At 41.7% G+C, this 15,808-nt stretch overlaps 1 protein-coding gene across 4 annotated transcripts in view; it reads right to left on the bottom strand.

The window, feature by feature from the left end:
• The window catches only part of LOC131573362 (carbohydrate sulfotransferase 11), a 157,749-nt gene that overhangs the window by 140,828 nt on the left and 1,113 nt on the right, over positions 1–15,808 (bottom strand). The gene's annotated exons all lie outside the window — the stretch shown is intronic.

Genomic DNA, 15,808 nt, shown 5'->3' with positions numbered 1-15,808 from the left:
TGTATAAATTGACATAAATTTAAATTCTCCTTCCTCAAATCTAAAGTTTTACAGCCAGATCACTTGACAAACTTTCCATTTACACTTTGGCTTCACTAGAAGTCCAAGCTCAAGACTGAGTTCTTGGATGCCATGAAATCTGTCTCTTTCAGACTAATGTAAATCAGGGCTTGCTTTTTTTTTTTTTGCTGACGATATATGAAGATAAAACAAGATTCTTTTTTTTTTCACATCAGTGTTGTATCTGTTTTCTCTTCTTGCCTTCCTTCAAGGAGAACTGGCAACACCCATACTCGGAGCACTGTAATAGTCCCTGGGAAAGCCAAGCAGCACAATTGCTTATGCCATTGCAGTTCTAAAGCAAGGATGGAAAGATCAAAATAAAAATACCAAGCAAATCCACTGGCAGTCTTGCTAGAAAAGTCCTGAGAAACTCTCCTATGGCTTCTTGGCCATTTCCAGCACTCTTGGCCATCCTGCCAACTAATTACTTGTGCTTCCCAGTCAGTCCTGTGCACAGGATACCTTCCTCCTCCAGAGGTACTGCTCCTGAATAACATATTTCAGGAAAAGGAAAAGCAGTCAAGCACAAGACAGAAATCGCAGCTAAGAATAACCAGTGGTAAAACACAAACCCTAACAATATTAATCAGTAATGCATCATAAAAATGCAAGCATTAGCAGTAGAAAGTGGCATACTAAATTGCTCACAAGAAAAGATTAATATATTCTTGTCATAATGGAATTGAGTGACACATGATTGAGAATTAGGGGAACTTGTCCTTACTGCTGAAGATAAACTGTTCTCACTGTTACTCCCAATTTAATTTGAAGTATGTGTTAGCACTGATAACCCAGCCCTAAGGTGGTGACTGTCAGAATGAACAGCACGGCAACACCACAAAAAATATTCATTCACAAATCAACTAGGATACATGGCAAAAGGATAAAAATGTAAATTAATAATTAAAATTTTACTTATCAGTTTATTATTCCAATACGAACTGCAGAATCTGTTGCTAGTTAGGTTGACACTTCTTAGCTGAACCCACATATGTTTCTTCTGCTCACTCCTTCAGAAATACAATTCCCTCCCTCCAGAAGAATCTTCTGCGGAGCAAAAAGTAAGAAGCCCTAGTGTGCAGCAGCTCTCTTTTTCCATACAAAAAATGCTTCTCTTGCCTTAACATCAAGCTGCAGGCAATGGCTCAGCACACTTCCTACATGCACCCAGAGGTTCCAGTGGTGTTCTTTATTTCATGAAAGCATTTATTTCAATAATATTAGGTTCAGTAATCTCTTTTTAATTATACTGAAATTCTGACTCAAAAAACCCCCCTACCTGGTGACATACTTCTCCTCAGTACTAATGCCCACTAATGGGAGTATTTGAAAATCCCTCATTTTAAAGCAAGATCTAAAAATCCAATTAGACATGTGCTTTGATCAGCTTTTGCCTGCTTCACCACCAGTTCCAGCTTGAGAGGCACACCAACGTGGACCATGAGGAATAGCCCAGCATGGAATAGCAGGGAGTAGTTTGCATGCCAGCACCACCGGAGCGAGACAAAAGGGCAAGCAGGCAAAAGAAGAGGAAGCAACAAAAGCCATGACCTTCAATGTTCTTGCATGTCACCAGCCAGCTCTGCCAGGGATCACACACTTGGAAAGCCAGACCTGCTCCCCAGTAAATACATGCCAGTTATGTGTATCTATCTAGCAGAAAGTTACTGGTTTTCCTTTGAATAAATATTCCTGGTGAAATAGATCCCCCTAGTAGGGATTGTTCCTCCTGCGTTATGCCTTTGCTTTCTGCCCTGAAAGTATCTTCATATTTAACATCCAAAACTTATAGTCAGAGAGGCAAGGTTAACCGTGACCCATTACACAACACATGAAACCCTTACAACCACAGTGGTGGAACAACAGGCACAGCAAATTCTTCTCACTGCCTACCACTTGTCTCTGGGCTCCTGTGCAGCACAAGGCCATCTGTGAGGGCTGTCAGAAGAGCTTCTTCAGGAGCTGGTACGTTCATAGATCATAAAAATAAGCTAGCAAGCCTACTGCCAGGACCCTGAGGGAACCAAGAGATCTCAATTGCCCTAACCAGGGGCATCCCATCACCAGGACCATCCCTTCCTTCCCACCTTGCTTATTCCACTGACATAGTCCACAGATGTGATCATTCAGTAGTAAGCCTGAAGCTTGCTAGGTTGAACTCCCATCTCCGCCACTGCCTGAAGTTATGGGCATATGCTAGGAAGGAAGTTAGTTTTACTGATTTGGCCACTTTACTACAACCTGGTCTCCCAACGTAGCAGATGACCTACACAAGAACAGTGCTGGGGACACAGCTCATCCCAATACAGATGCCATGAGAGCATGCTGCTCACAGGGGCAGCTCAGCCTAGTGCCCTACAAAGCACTGCCTGTCCCAGAAAGGAGGCCACAGGACCAACTCACCGAGCACAAGCCCACAGTGTTGGTATAAGGCATTTCAAGATATGCAGGGAAGAACACAAGTGGGAAGCTACAGACAGCCTGTGTTTGGTTTACCGTGCTGCAGACATGGGTGTACATATCCTTACTCCAGCAGTAATGAAAGTGTGAGCGTTTTCTCCACCCAAACCTCGGAGCTCCCATGAAGCCTGTACCTGACACAGAGCCATTTCAAAGAAATTGCAGAAGTGAGGTGATAATTGGGGTGATACACAAGCTCACACTTGAGTTTGAATAAATCTGTCAGAATTATCAGTTTTGGTAGCCAGCAATTGTTTTCAGCAGTAATTTGCATTTCTCTTGTGCTGGTGATACCCCCTACCTATGTTGAACTGTATGGGCTCAGAGAAGCTCTGCAACACACACCACTGTTGCCATATCAGGCCCATCAGACTGCTGCCCTCAGGTTCTGGTCTGCACTGTGCCTGCCATAGGGCTGTGCTTCAGCTGAGCCACAGAGGTGAAACATGGCCTGGCACTGTAGAAGAGTGAGAAGGGAGATAAAAGCAAGGTTGGAACCAATCCCTCCCTCCTGACAGCCAGTTGCTTCGGTCCACTTGAACAAGAACTCATTTTTACACCCTCTGTTCTTGATCAAGGCCCTTTACAAGAGGTCCTACTCCCACTTTAGCCATGAGTGCAGAAACGTGGGGTTCTCAGATCACTTTCATTTATGGCACAACCCCCTGGGAGCTGCCTCGCTTGCGTATGAGAAAGTGAGACACACTTGGGGCACAAGTGCTCAACTTGCAACTTTAACCTGTCAACCTTGAGTTGTACTCACAGATTATTGGCACCCTGGGAAGACAAAGCTTCCCTGCTTCCTGAGGTCAGCCTCTTCTCCCTAAGGACCAACTTAAAACAGACAAAGAAAGAAGCAATTAAATAAAATCCGAGTCTTATTCCCTGAACTTGACGTTTTCACATGTTAGAAAACTGCAAACTCATTTGCCAAAGGGCACAGAAACAGATGGGAACTGAAAGGGCTATTACATAAATTAAGCATGTAAACACTGGTTGTCTGCTCAAAACCCAGCTCCTGTAATTTCCATGTGTGCAGTATTTGATGTGGCCATAGCACCATTCCCACATGCCCTCACTTGAGGAAAATGGATGCACATTTTTCCAGTTTGCTACATAACTATGCTGTGCTTAAAACTGCCTTGAGCTAGAAAACATGATAAACGTGACAGAACCCTGCTATTTCCAGCAAGGGAGTCAAATGTGAAAAAAAGACACCACGTGTATTTTTAGGCTATAATTGAAATTTTAAAGCGGTCCCTCCCCTGAACATTTGAACAGATGTAGTGTGCAAGTAACCTACTACCAGCCACAACTTGTGACAGAGCAACATTTTTCATAATTCAATGCAAGATACAGCTGACAGATGAGCAAGAAGCAAACTAACACCAGAACTTCAGGCATATTTTTTACTATGCTTGTTTGACTATGAGTGGGACACAAACTTAGAGGTCAGCAGGGGAGAGAAAAGGCAGGAAGAAAAGCATTCCTAGACGCCTTGCAGTGATTGCAAGAAGTCCCATCTCTTCAAAATGCCTCACTGCAGCTCTTAGTCCTGTGCACTTGTGAGAAACAGTCACACATGTTCAACAAGATAGATGGGAAATGTTTTGTTTCCAAGGCTGAGGTAAAAATACCCTTTCAAACATGCTCAGTAGCTTCCATTTCCCCTCCTTGCAATGCATGAAGCATTACTTCCAATGCCCCAGAACCTCACAGGAACTGAAAAAGATACTAATTTAGATCTGAGACCTTTCTGAAAAAACACACTAATGAAATGCTGTACCAAGGTTTTCTTTTTCAAGGAATGAACATAAACAATGTCCCACAGGCACCACAGAAAATGTGGAGGTCTAAAAGGGAAGGATCTGGGAGAGCATCAGCCAGCAGCTGCAGCCCCTTACAAAGACAGCTGATGTTACCTTCCTATTTTGACTTTAAATCTGCAATAACAGAAGAATGAGCAAAGTGCAGGGACAACATACTTTACAGAGAGGCAATAGTTTAATTTACAGCTATGTTAAATGTTGGTGAGTGAATAAAAATCCAGGATGCATCATGCACATCAGCCTTGATCAACATGTCTTTGCTGACAACAGAAAGGATACAGTTTCATTGTTTGTGCTTTTTTTTTTCTTTCTTATTTTAGTAAACTTAGATTTGCTGGCAAAACCTCTAGCAGATCTGCACACAGAGGTAAAAGAAAATGAAAAGGGAAGAGGCAGGCCTTTTTTTACCTATACTGATCCAGTAAACCTTTCACTGGCAAAAGCTGTCCAAGCACAACACGATCAAGAGTAAGTCAGGCTTGCTATTCCAGAAAACAGACTTCCAAGCACAGGTGTGGCCTCCACCTCAGTCTGGCCTCATGGAGGCAACACTTTGCTTTCAACACAGGAACACAGCTTTCAAAAGGAGCTCTCAAAGCTTCATGTATTTGCACCAGGAGCATTTTCCTGTCAGGAGCACTCCCAAGGACACAAGACTGTCCACAATAGCCATCCTCACAAGCAGAGAGCACACCTGGAGCAGGCTGCAGGGGTGTTCCTTGGGCTGAGTGCTGGGAACTGGGTTCTGCCTCACACCTAGTTTGCACTATGGTCTATTCCAAACCTATAGGGGACTGCAAACCTCAAATCATATAAGCTCAAGAAATCCATCCTACCCCTCCAGTTTTATTCCTGAATGTGCCACTAGCCTGGTGGGAAACCATTAAACAAATCCCAGCACACATACCCTTCCTGACCATGCCTCAGTGACCCTAGCTATAGAGTTAAAAAGAAAGCATGGACCTACTTCGTGGACAATTTTGAAGCCTTCTGATTAAATTAAGTATTACTGCCCCAGAAGTAGATTTGGACCCAAATTCTCGAAGATTTCCAGAAATGCTGCTCCTAACTTGCTCCCAGTGAAAGCTTTCAACTGCAACAGACAGCAGGAAAGCACAGACTCACCATTAACCAATATACAACACACATGGCTTGACATTCAGTAGTGTTTCCAGGCTGAAAAATGCTGAAAGAGTACACCAGGCATAAACCATTCTGGCAAGCTAAGAGTGGCTGAGGTACAATCTGATGACAAGAGATCCCCTCACAGCTGGAATGGGAGAATGAAATAAATCTCTTGGTCACATCCCAGTGAATGCAAACACAAGCAAAAGATCTGAAGAGCAACAACAAAAAAAAAAAAAAAAAGAAAAAAGCCCCTAAAATGAAGGGGGTAAAAGCCTCTGTAAAGACTGGCAGTCAGAAAAAAAACCCCAGCTAGTTTGGACATACAAGAATTATGGCCTGTTTCCCTTGGTTCCCAGGCACACTGGGGGCAATGGGATGCATTTCTAGCTGCACAAAGAGTTCTCACAGTACTGTGTTACCACACTGGGTATAGCATTCTGGAGATGGATGAGGTTGTAAGGCACTGACATTATACTGATGTATGGACTTCATGCATTACTAATCATTCAGACACAATAGCCCCGAGTATATTTTTGTTTTGCATCCTCTGCCAATATTCTCCTCTCTCTACTCTGCAAGTTTTTAAGAAAAAGTGTTCAGGAAACAGGCACAGAATGGGGAAAGACTCAACAGCAACACTGGCTCTGGGGAGGAGAGAAAGAAAAAAGGAAACAAAAAACAAACCACCCAAAAACCACAAGCTGGCTCAAGACAGCCAAATATGAAGACAATTTTAATTAAACCACGTCTGTCTTATATCATCTATTTCAGTTAATTTAGTATCTCAAACGAGTTTTATCTCAAAATAGTTAATAGCTCTAGAAGCCCAAACATTTTCCCAGTTTGTTCTTTAATGTAATTACATTTTTGCTGCTGCACCAGAAATATTAATAGCCTTTTCTGCATGAGACAGAGAAGCTCTACAGCAGGACAAGAAACTTTCAATCCTATTGATGATCTGCATGCTGATGGTTACATACAGCTTATCTGCCAACGTAATTTCTACTGAAGCTATTGAAAATAGGCAGCATCCCTCTCAATACTTCAAGCATGCATCTCTATAGGAAAAAAAACTTGCATTCTCTTGACTGTAGAAAGGACAAATAAGTCCTTATTTGATAAGCAAAATACTTGTCAAAAAGGAGAAAAGCAGAGTTATTGTTCTACTGTATATTGCTCTGTAGGAAGATAAAGAGGGACTGCTCTTCATTACAGTACCTTTGATTCAGAATTGAGCTAACCTAGTCAATGGAACTGACCCAGATTTACAGGGGAGAGACAGTTCAGGGCTCCAATCCAAGCCTGCAATCCTATATTTCTACCTCCAAGGGGAATGTATGCCCTTTGTGCAATCCAAAATCCTCTGTTCTAACACAGTAGACCTGACCTAGTACTCACTAACACCAACTGAAAAGCAACCACGGTCTCCTCCAGGCCATCATGCAGACCTCGTGCCATCAACCCACCAGGAAATTCAAACCACTCAGTGAACTCCTTCCAGGAAAGGGGAAAAAAATAAAGTAAAATTTTATGGCTTGCCCAAAACAATCCCCCAAACCCAACAGCCTAGCAGGGAGCCATGTTCACCCTATCTGAGCTTCCCTAACCTTGCCACAAAGAACAAGCAAGACTGATTTGGGAAGAAAAGGAATGCAGAGAAGCAGAAATTAGATGTCACAGCCCACAGGATTGCCAGTGCCACGGTGGCAGGAACGCTGCACAATGTCTAGCTGACTGATCCTGTAACAATTAATAAAACCAGCGAGTGGGACACAGCAATGCCTGGGAGTGCACATGTCCACAGTCACCCTTGCAGTCCATCACTCTCTGGTGTACTGCTCCAATGATTAGCAATTACTTCAACTTCATAATTACGTGCACACATGCACGTGCTTAATTCTAAAGATAAAACGCTTATCACCATCTGGAAACTCAAATGTATTTTAGAAGTTAATCAAGACCAAAATACATAATCAAGTCAGGCCTATCAGTTTTGTATTTATGACCCCAACTGACACATTTTATTAATCAGCAAGTGTTTAAAAAGTGTTAAGGACCTCCTCCTCAGTTACTATAAATTCTCTGCTACCACTTCCAACACAGGCTGTAAAAATACAGATTACTAGAAGGACATATTCAGCTCCTGGTACCCACCAGCGTGGGTGCAGAATGTGCTATTCCGTGTCAGGTCACTTCAGATAATACAGACATTTTTGTTCTGCCTGCATACCAATCAGCTTTAATGCACTATAATGCAAATAGTCTTTAAAAGGATTTTAACTACCTAAAGCTCTTTGTTTTAAGACAAAGTACTACAGTAAAGATCATCCATGAGATCCAATTACAGTCACCTTATTAATTATATTTCTACCTTGCCAAATTCAAAAATCCCTAGCAGCTATCCAGTTTAAAGTTTTTGATTCCTTTATACAACCATTTATCAGCCAAAAAAGCCAAAAAAGCATGAAAATTACTAGCTACAATGTAATTTATCAAATTAATTCAGAAGGCATTATTCTAAGGGTCCTTTTAGCCATCGACAAAATGTATCTTGAATGTCCATGTCTTAAAAATGAATAAAAGGAGGAGGAAAAAAAAGAATCCCACAGTTCTCTGCTTTTTACAGACTACAATGTGTTCGAGAAGTGGATTGAAACCCAACAAAGCCTTTTCTTCCTGGTGGATTTTATATGTGGAGACTCTGCAATTAAAATCTATGTCTCCTACCACTCAGCCAAATAACACAAAAAGACATAATCTTTTGATATTAAGATGACTAAGGAGGGCATCTTTTAGCCTGAGACAATGCTCAAAGCAGCAGCAGTGATTCCTTTGCAGATTGAACACAGCTGAGGATGAGATCCTGCTCTTTTACCTCCTGGAGAAGAGAGAGAAAAGGGGGTCTGATCCTGCAAAACCACACATCGATCACTTTACTCACATCCTTGAAACCGAGGCTGCCTCTCCCCGCCAAATGAAGAGCAGACAGCATTTACAGGATGTGAGCATTTCGCACCTGTTTTTGCAGGGTGCAGTCCACCTACCTCCACAACATGTGCTGGATAGAGTTACCATCTCCCAGACCCCCGGAATCACAGTGCTGTGAGAAATTCTGCTCGATTGCATTGTTTGTATTTTCCATTTCCCCCAGCACCTTCTTTTACGTTTTTTCATAGGAGTGTGAAGCCATCGCAGTAGTGATTGATAGTAATGGAGCAAAGTCATCCCTCAGTGTCTACAGCCTGGCACAAAAAAGATGAAGGCTACCTTGAAGAGGCACTCTTACTGTTTAAGCTGATACTCTGACAAACTATAAAAAAACCTTGCTCTTCTACAACCTACAAAGAATTAATAAAATCATTCCTCTCTCAACCTGGATGTTTCCAAACCTGTAAGTTGAGAAAGAGTAGCAGAAATAAGAAACCACACTTACTACTTATTTACTCAATTAGTAAAATAACAAAGGCACCTATGTGGAGCCCTTGGCACTTCTGGGATTTCTTTTAATAACAAATAATTTCATACTCTACAGCAGCCTTGTTAGGAGAAAAAGGTTTGCACTTCAGAAATCACTGCGTTTGGATTACCTGGGCCACCAGCTACAGATTTTGTAGGGGGTGGGAAGATGGATGAGTGCATATGCACGTTCACACACATTTGTGGGCATTGCCTTCGTCTTTTTCCAGTCAGCATCTTCTATGTGCTCATACTCAGCCTTTTTAATGCACGGATTCAAATTTGTCGGGAAAAAGACATGAAATACTAAGTTTCCAAATCTAGCCTCAGTGTCAGTCAATATGTTCTAATGAACATTTTCCTTCAAATGTTTCAGTGGTAGCAATCTAATTTTATTTCTTTTTAATAGCATCCTCTTCTGATGCTTGTAACTTAAATGTTAATGCCTCATTCAGGACCTCATCTCTAATGTGTAAAATTAATATGGCCAAAAGGAAAGCTGTCATCTGCTTTCATCGCCAACACTGGGCACAGTGTAAAAAGCAAACCTAAAAAAAAGCATTACTATTTTAAAATAACTTTAAAAATCCTGGATATCTAAATGTTAAATGCATAAGGCAGTGAAATTTCTTTAGACAAGGAAGCCTCCCTTGATTCCCACGGACACAAAGCTTCATTGATGCAATACAACAAATGCTTGTGCTGCACCTACTTATACCGTGCTGTTAACCAAAGTCCTGTCATCCACTGTGGCTCTCTGAGGCTTGCTGCCACGGAGCTTTTCAATCTCTGAGTTCCTAGAGTGGAACCAGTAAAACACACCAGCTCCCACAGACATGCCTGCAGCTCCCATGTTCTATCTGAGGGGCTCCCCACCAGCCTGCCAGGATTGCACACCAGAGAAAGGGCAGAGCAGAGGATGCACACTGCCATGGAATAGCCAGCACCCTCATTCCTGTATGCCTTATAGATCAGTGCTCCCAATCTGTGCACAGGCTGCTTTCCATTAGGTAATTCCTAGTGATGCTACAGGCGTTGTGAGTGCTCCAGAGGACAGTGGGGAGGGAGCTGGAATTTAACACGGGCCATTCTTATGGAAACCTACAATTTCAGTTTCACAGAAGGGAATGGATCTATTCCAGACAATTCCAAGTCTTTATGAAGGAGCACGTGGAGAGGGCAAGAAAACAAACCACATTCATTGACCAGCATTAAATGAAAAGTGGAAGATGATAGTGTTACACAAGAGAAGCAACCCAGAGTCCAAGTGCATATGTGGCAAAATTTTGATTTATCCGTGAAACCTTAGTTTCAGGTGCCAAACAATGACATGAAAGGGGGAACATGCTGAATCCTCTGCTGATTACATTCACAAAATTGAAATCCAAGAAAATCCCTGTGTCTGGAGACATTAACTAGAGATAATTAGAAACTGAATTCTTTCACTGGTTTGCAGTAGTCTCTGGTGGTCTCACCTTCTAGTTAAGAGCACGAGGCTTGTGCCAGAAACTCCACTTTGTCACACACAAGCATTCTGCCCATAACAAAAGGATGCTATCTATAACCTGGGTACTGAAACACAAATAATGAGGAATCAACTGAATTCAGTCAGAATTGCGACTGTAAGGACAAATACCTCATCCACAACAATCCTACATGAATGGGCTACAGGGAACAGGAGCATCCAACAAAACACGAACATGCTTTGAAATGTTATCCTTGTAAGACAGTAGGTGCCTGGTGAAGCTAAGTAACTCACCACAGACATCTCTTGGTCTTTATCCTGGACATGCCAGGTCTACACAAGTACATAATTCCTGAACTCAATTTCATTCCTTTAATTTGATAGGGAAAACTCCTTCTCTTTTCACTGATTTCAACTGAGCCCTTCATCCATGCATCTTATGCTTCATTTTATGTATGTTGACACTTCAACAAGTCACACACAGAACTCAAACGTTTCCTTTGAACAGCACAAACAATCAGAAAGAAAAACCATCAGATTAAAATCATTGTGTCCCCCATCCTGGTCCTTAACTCCCTCAGGATCAACTTAGAGTTGATATATAATACATATGCATCAGCCCAAAAGGCTTGAGAGGAAAAAACTCTCTAGTGCTAGGATGACATTCACACAAGGGCAACCGCAGCAGCTTTGTCAGGCAGGATTTGATATAGTACATCTGGCAACAGAGTCAAACAAAATACAGTTGTGCTGGCTTTGGGAAAAGTAACATGAATCTAATTTCTTCCAATTGTCTGAACCACTTTTAGAGTTAATTACATGGTACAGTACAAGATGAACTACCTGCCACTTCTGAAAAGTAATGGAAACAACTTTAGAATTCAGAAACATGTTCATATTTCTGAATACGAAATAAAAATTAGTTCCACCCAATCAATTGTATAAATTTGTTAATAAAAAGCACTGGGAATTTCAGCTTTATATGCTGTTTTGCCAAGTTCAAAACAAAGCTTCCGTGCATGCTGACTTTATCTCTGAAAAAGTCACTTGAGCTAAGTCATGACACTTTACATCTGTGAATAGAGTGTCAGTGCTCTGAAAGGTAGCATATACTTTCCCAGTATTGATACCCAGTAATGAAAAAAAATAAAAGCTTATAGAAACCTACATGGTAGAAAATGTAATGGTGGACTAATAAATACACTGATAAGTTAAAATGTAATAGACATGACCACAACATAATTACACAGGTAATTTTTGTGCTTGAACGTATTCAGAGACAGATTTTTATTTCTTCAGTTCAGCAAGCAATTGTTGCAAAAACCTACACTCATTTTCACTGCAATAGAAAAAGTTGCTCTTCTAGTAAGATTAATATTCACTAAGCAGGCAGATTTTCACAAGATACAAAGAGCAGTTTAATTCTCAACTTAAAGCAGGTTCCAGACTATCAGTCCCTTTGAGAAGAGTGACCAGAGTAGGTTTGCTCACACTGATGACAGTTCCATGGGAATCCATGAAAAGCTTTTATAGGGACACCAACAAATACATACAGCACACAGCAGGGTTTCTGGGGGATGCATTTCATTGCATGCAATTAAATGAGGGCCAGTTTCTTGTGGCTGTCAAATGAACTCCATTTCTCTGTATCCCAAACAGAATAATTTAAAACCAGTATACAGGGTCCATCAAAGGAATGCCACACACCCAACTGCCTTGCAGATCTCATTCTCCTTTGTAAGCAAGAGAGAAAGCGAGGATCAATTGCAATATGGGAGACTGCCACATTGATTTTCAAACAGAATCTGCCATCAAAACCAATGGTGAGCTTGTCTTCAGACATAAGGAAAAAAACCTCCTGCGGTCTGAGTTGTTCTGATACTTGAGCAAAGGTAGACACCAGCTCTCAGTCACACCATGCTGCATATGTAACTGAGACGATCCTGGACGTGAGGCAAATCCAACCTAACCTTTGAGATGCAACCTTTGTTAGCATCCAGAGGAGAGCAGTACAAGTCTAAAACAGGAGATGTAAAATGGAGCAAAAAAAAAAAACCAAACCCGCAAGTAGGAGGGGTGGGAAAGGAATCAGGTTTAGAGTAAGTTCGTTTCATAAACCTGTCTGAGGTAAGATAAAGATAGTATTAATTATCCTGCCTCTGCGAGGAATTTTACACCTTGAGGGATCCTAACACACTGCCAGTGTGCCCCCCCCAGTCCGGCAGAGCAGCTCCTGCCTCCACTGGGTGACTCACAGTCCCCTGCTTGCTGCAGCTGGGAAGCCTACAGAACAAAGCAAACACATCTGTGGAAGTGTAGGCAGGCTAAAGACTAGTGAGCAAACTGATTTCATGGGAAATGCAGCAGATAAAACTATGATGGGCTGTCATATAAAACCCCAAGACTGACCTATTTCATGCAGACAGAAGTTCCAGGAGCATGGAGCAATAATCAGCTTGCACTCAGTTATCTAGATAGCACATGGCAGGAGAGTGAAGGGGAAAAATATTTTGAGCAAAAGGGACAGGGAAAATCAGCTATATATTGCTGTATCTCCAGCTAGCAAACACTGCAGCATGTTTTTCTTCAGAAAAGTCTAGACAGGCAATGGGAAAGTACACTAAAATCCCCATTACCACTTCCCTCAAGAGCTAACATAGCCCCAGATAAGCTACAACAGCTTATCGTCTCCAAAGTTTTCTTTACAGTGGTCCTGAGCACTGGAGGGCTGGACAACTTACCTTCCCTCAACAACTGGTTGGGGAACCTAACTTGGGAGGGTGGGTTCCCAGCTCTCAGGCAGCCTCTGGCAAAACTCAGACAATGCAAAGGTGCAATAACCAAACCACATCTATAGCTGGTTTCCCAACAGAGAGTGGGTACATAGCCAAAAAGAGAAAAAAGAGTAAAAAACAGCTCATTTCCTTCCAGTATGAATGTGTTTGTACTTGATACAGCACAAGGAATATATCACACTCTCTTTCAAAGATAAGGTTAAACTCATCTTCCCAGCTTCAGGCATTGGGTGTGTTTGTATTGTTTGGGTTTTTCGCTTGTCTGTTTTTAAAAAAGGCTACTGTTAACTATGTAATTTTATTTCTTTATTTTCTTATTTTTTTATCCCAAAGGGAGAAAAAAAAAAAAAAAAAAAGAAGAAGCTATCAGCAGAAATTTGTGTCTCACACTTCTAACTAGAGTTTCATATTCAGATCTCCGAAAACGGAAAACCCTCTCTAACAGATAAAGATTTATCTTAACCCAGGGGGGTTTGGACTCATCATCTGGTGACCTTCTAGCATCTTTCACCTTTACTTTCATCTGAAACTGATGAGAAAGCTTTGTAAGCCACCTCCTGAAATTCACCGAGAACTCTGGGGCTCAAGAAACCTATAGTAAGGTCCTCATTGAGGACTTATCTGAAAACCTTATTTTCTCTCCAAAAGGCTTGGGTGGGAATTTTTCATCTAATTCTGACTGCAAAGCGCCTCTGCTAGAGAGCATGGTAAGCTACCATAGCAAGCCAGAGACAAGAGACAGCTCCCTCCTGCAGCCATCCAAAGACATGCTTCAGTGGAGACCAGCAAGAATTCTGAACACCCTCCAACAACAAAAAGGACATTATCCAAGATTTTGAAAGCTCTTAATACCTCCAGTCCTGACACACACTCTGGCCACGATCCGGCTGAATTCTGACAATCAAAAAGGGTTACGAGCCCATCTTACAAAAAAGACTGAATTCCTAAAAATGACCCACGACCCAATGTATATCATATTGACAGGTCTACCACCTCCCTCTCTCCTGACCCTTCAAGAATTCTACATTCATCTATCACTTGCACTACCAGGATGGTAACATGTACAATGGTATAACAGATACCTGGGAGAGCAGCTGTCTGAGCCTCACAAAGCATATGTAACCCAAATAGGGACACTGTGTGCAGGACTAGAGTAGGGCTTGAGAGCTTCCCCGCAGTTTCTGCTATGGAAACAGCCCATTAAAAAAAATATAAAAATCAGAATCAGTTATGATCAAAAAGGCACAATAAAGGTTGTGATCTATTTACTTCCAGATCTACTCCACTCACACTAACAACCTAAATATGTGTCACACAGAAAATGGGTGCACATTAACCTCCGGGTGATTTCACAGCATCGCATTCTCTCCTCAGAGTTTATGCTAAATCCTTTGAACTGTACTAAAATCCCAGCCTATTTATAGCCTCACAATACAATGAATATAAAACCATAATCTCCAACAGTTAACTATAGAGCATATTGAGAATTCTTAAAAGAAGATTTTTCTACATTCAAAAATTCACAGAAGAATATTCAGGGTAATCTCTCACCTACTGCATGCTAAGTTTGTGTTCCAGCAATATAATTCATCTGAAACAAGGGGAAATAATAAGTCTTGGCCAAGTTTTCTGAATATGTATGCAAAGCATATTATCTGTGGAACTCCACCAATTAAAATATCACACTTTATTAAATTGGTGAAGATATGTTACAACCCATAATCCTGCATGGTGCCTTAAAGACCAGAAATAAAGTCTTCTCCAGGTCTGCTAAGGACTGAGCAGTCCTTGTAAAACTAGTAAGCATGGGGCAGACATAGCAGGAAAGAGAATAAATATGCTAATTTTTACAAGTTGGCAGGCATTAACACAGATGGGCACCATACAAGAACACATTCATCAAGCAAATTATACCAACTCTGGAGGAGCAGGCAGCTGATAGAAAAACACCAAACAGGACTTGGCTTCACCACAGAATCTAATGATTCCTAATTCTATCAATGCACCAAGCCTCAACCATTTGATGAAAAACTCTCCAGAAACTTTAAGGAAAAAACACTTCTCATAGACTCATTTAGGTTGGAAAAGACCTCTGAGTCCAACCACTAAGCCTGCACTGCCAAGTCCACCACTAAACTACGTCTCTAAGTGCCACATAGACATATGGCAACTATGGTAGCCACAAACGGGAAAGAAAGAGTCAATTTGAACAGATCTTTTTTCTTTTTACTAGACTGCAATTCCCTTATCAGCTACAGCTATATGCCTGTAGCCAGGACGCTTGAGAGCTGGCAGCAGACAATAACAGGTACGGCTGGGAAGACTTGCCTGCTGAGGAGTGTGGCCAGTCTGCCAGCTACAGCTGCTGGCCACAGCCGTATCACTCCCTCTTACCAGTCCTGATCCTCTGCTCAGCGTCAGATCACTCCAGAAAGACACTGCAAGTGCAATTCCCACGTCTTTTCTCAGGCAGAAAGGGGAAAAAGTAAGACAGCCAGATCAAAGTGATTTTTTAATTGTTTTTTTTTTTGCCATGCTGGACAAATTTCACCAAGCTTCACAAAACATCCATGAGGGGTCTGTGCACACAGCTGACACCACATGGAGTTTCC

This window comes from Poecile atricapillus, chromosome Z, assembly GCF_030490865.1.
Source record: "Poecile atricapillus isolate bPoeAtr1 chromosome Z, bPoeAtr1.hap1, whole genome shotgun sequence".
NCBI classification, from domain to species: domain Eukaryota; kingdom Metazoa; phylum Chordata; class Aves; order Passeriformes; family Paridae; genus Poecile; species Poecile atricapillus.
Note: the sequence above shows the minus strand (reverse complement) of the source record. Positions and strands in the feature narration are given on the sequence as shown.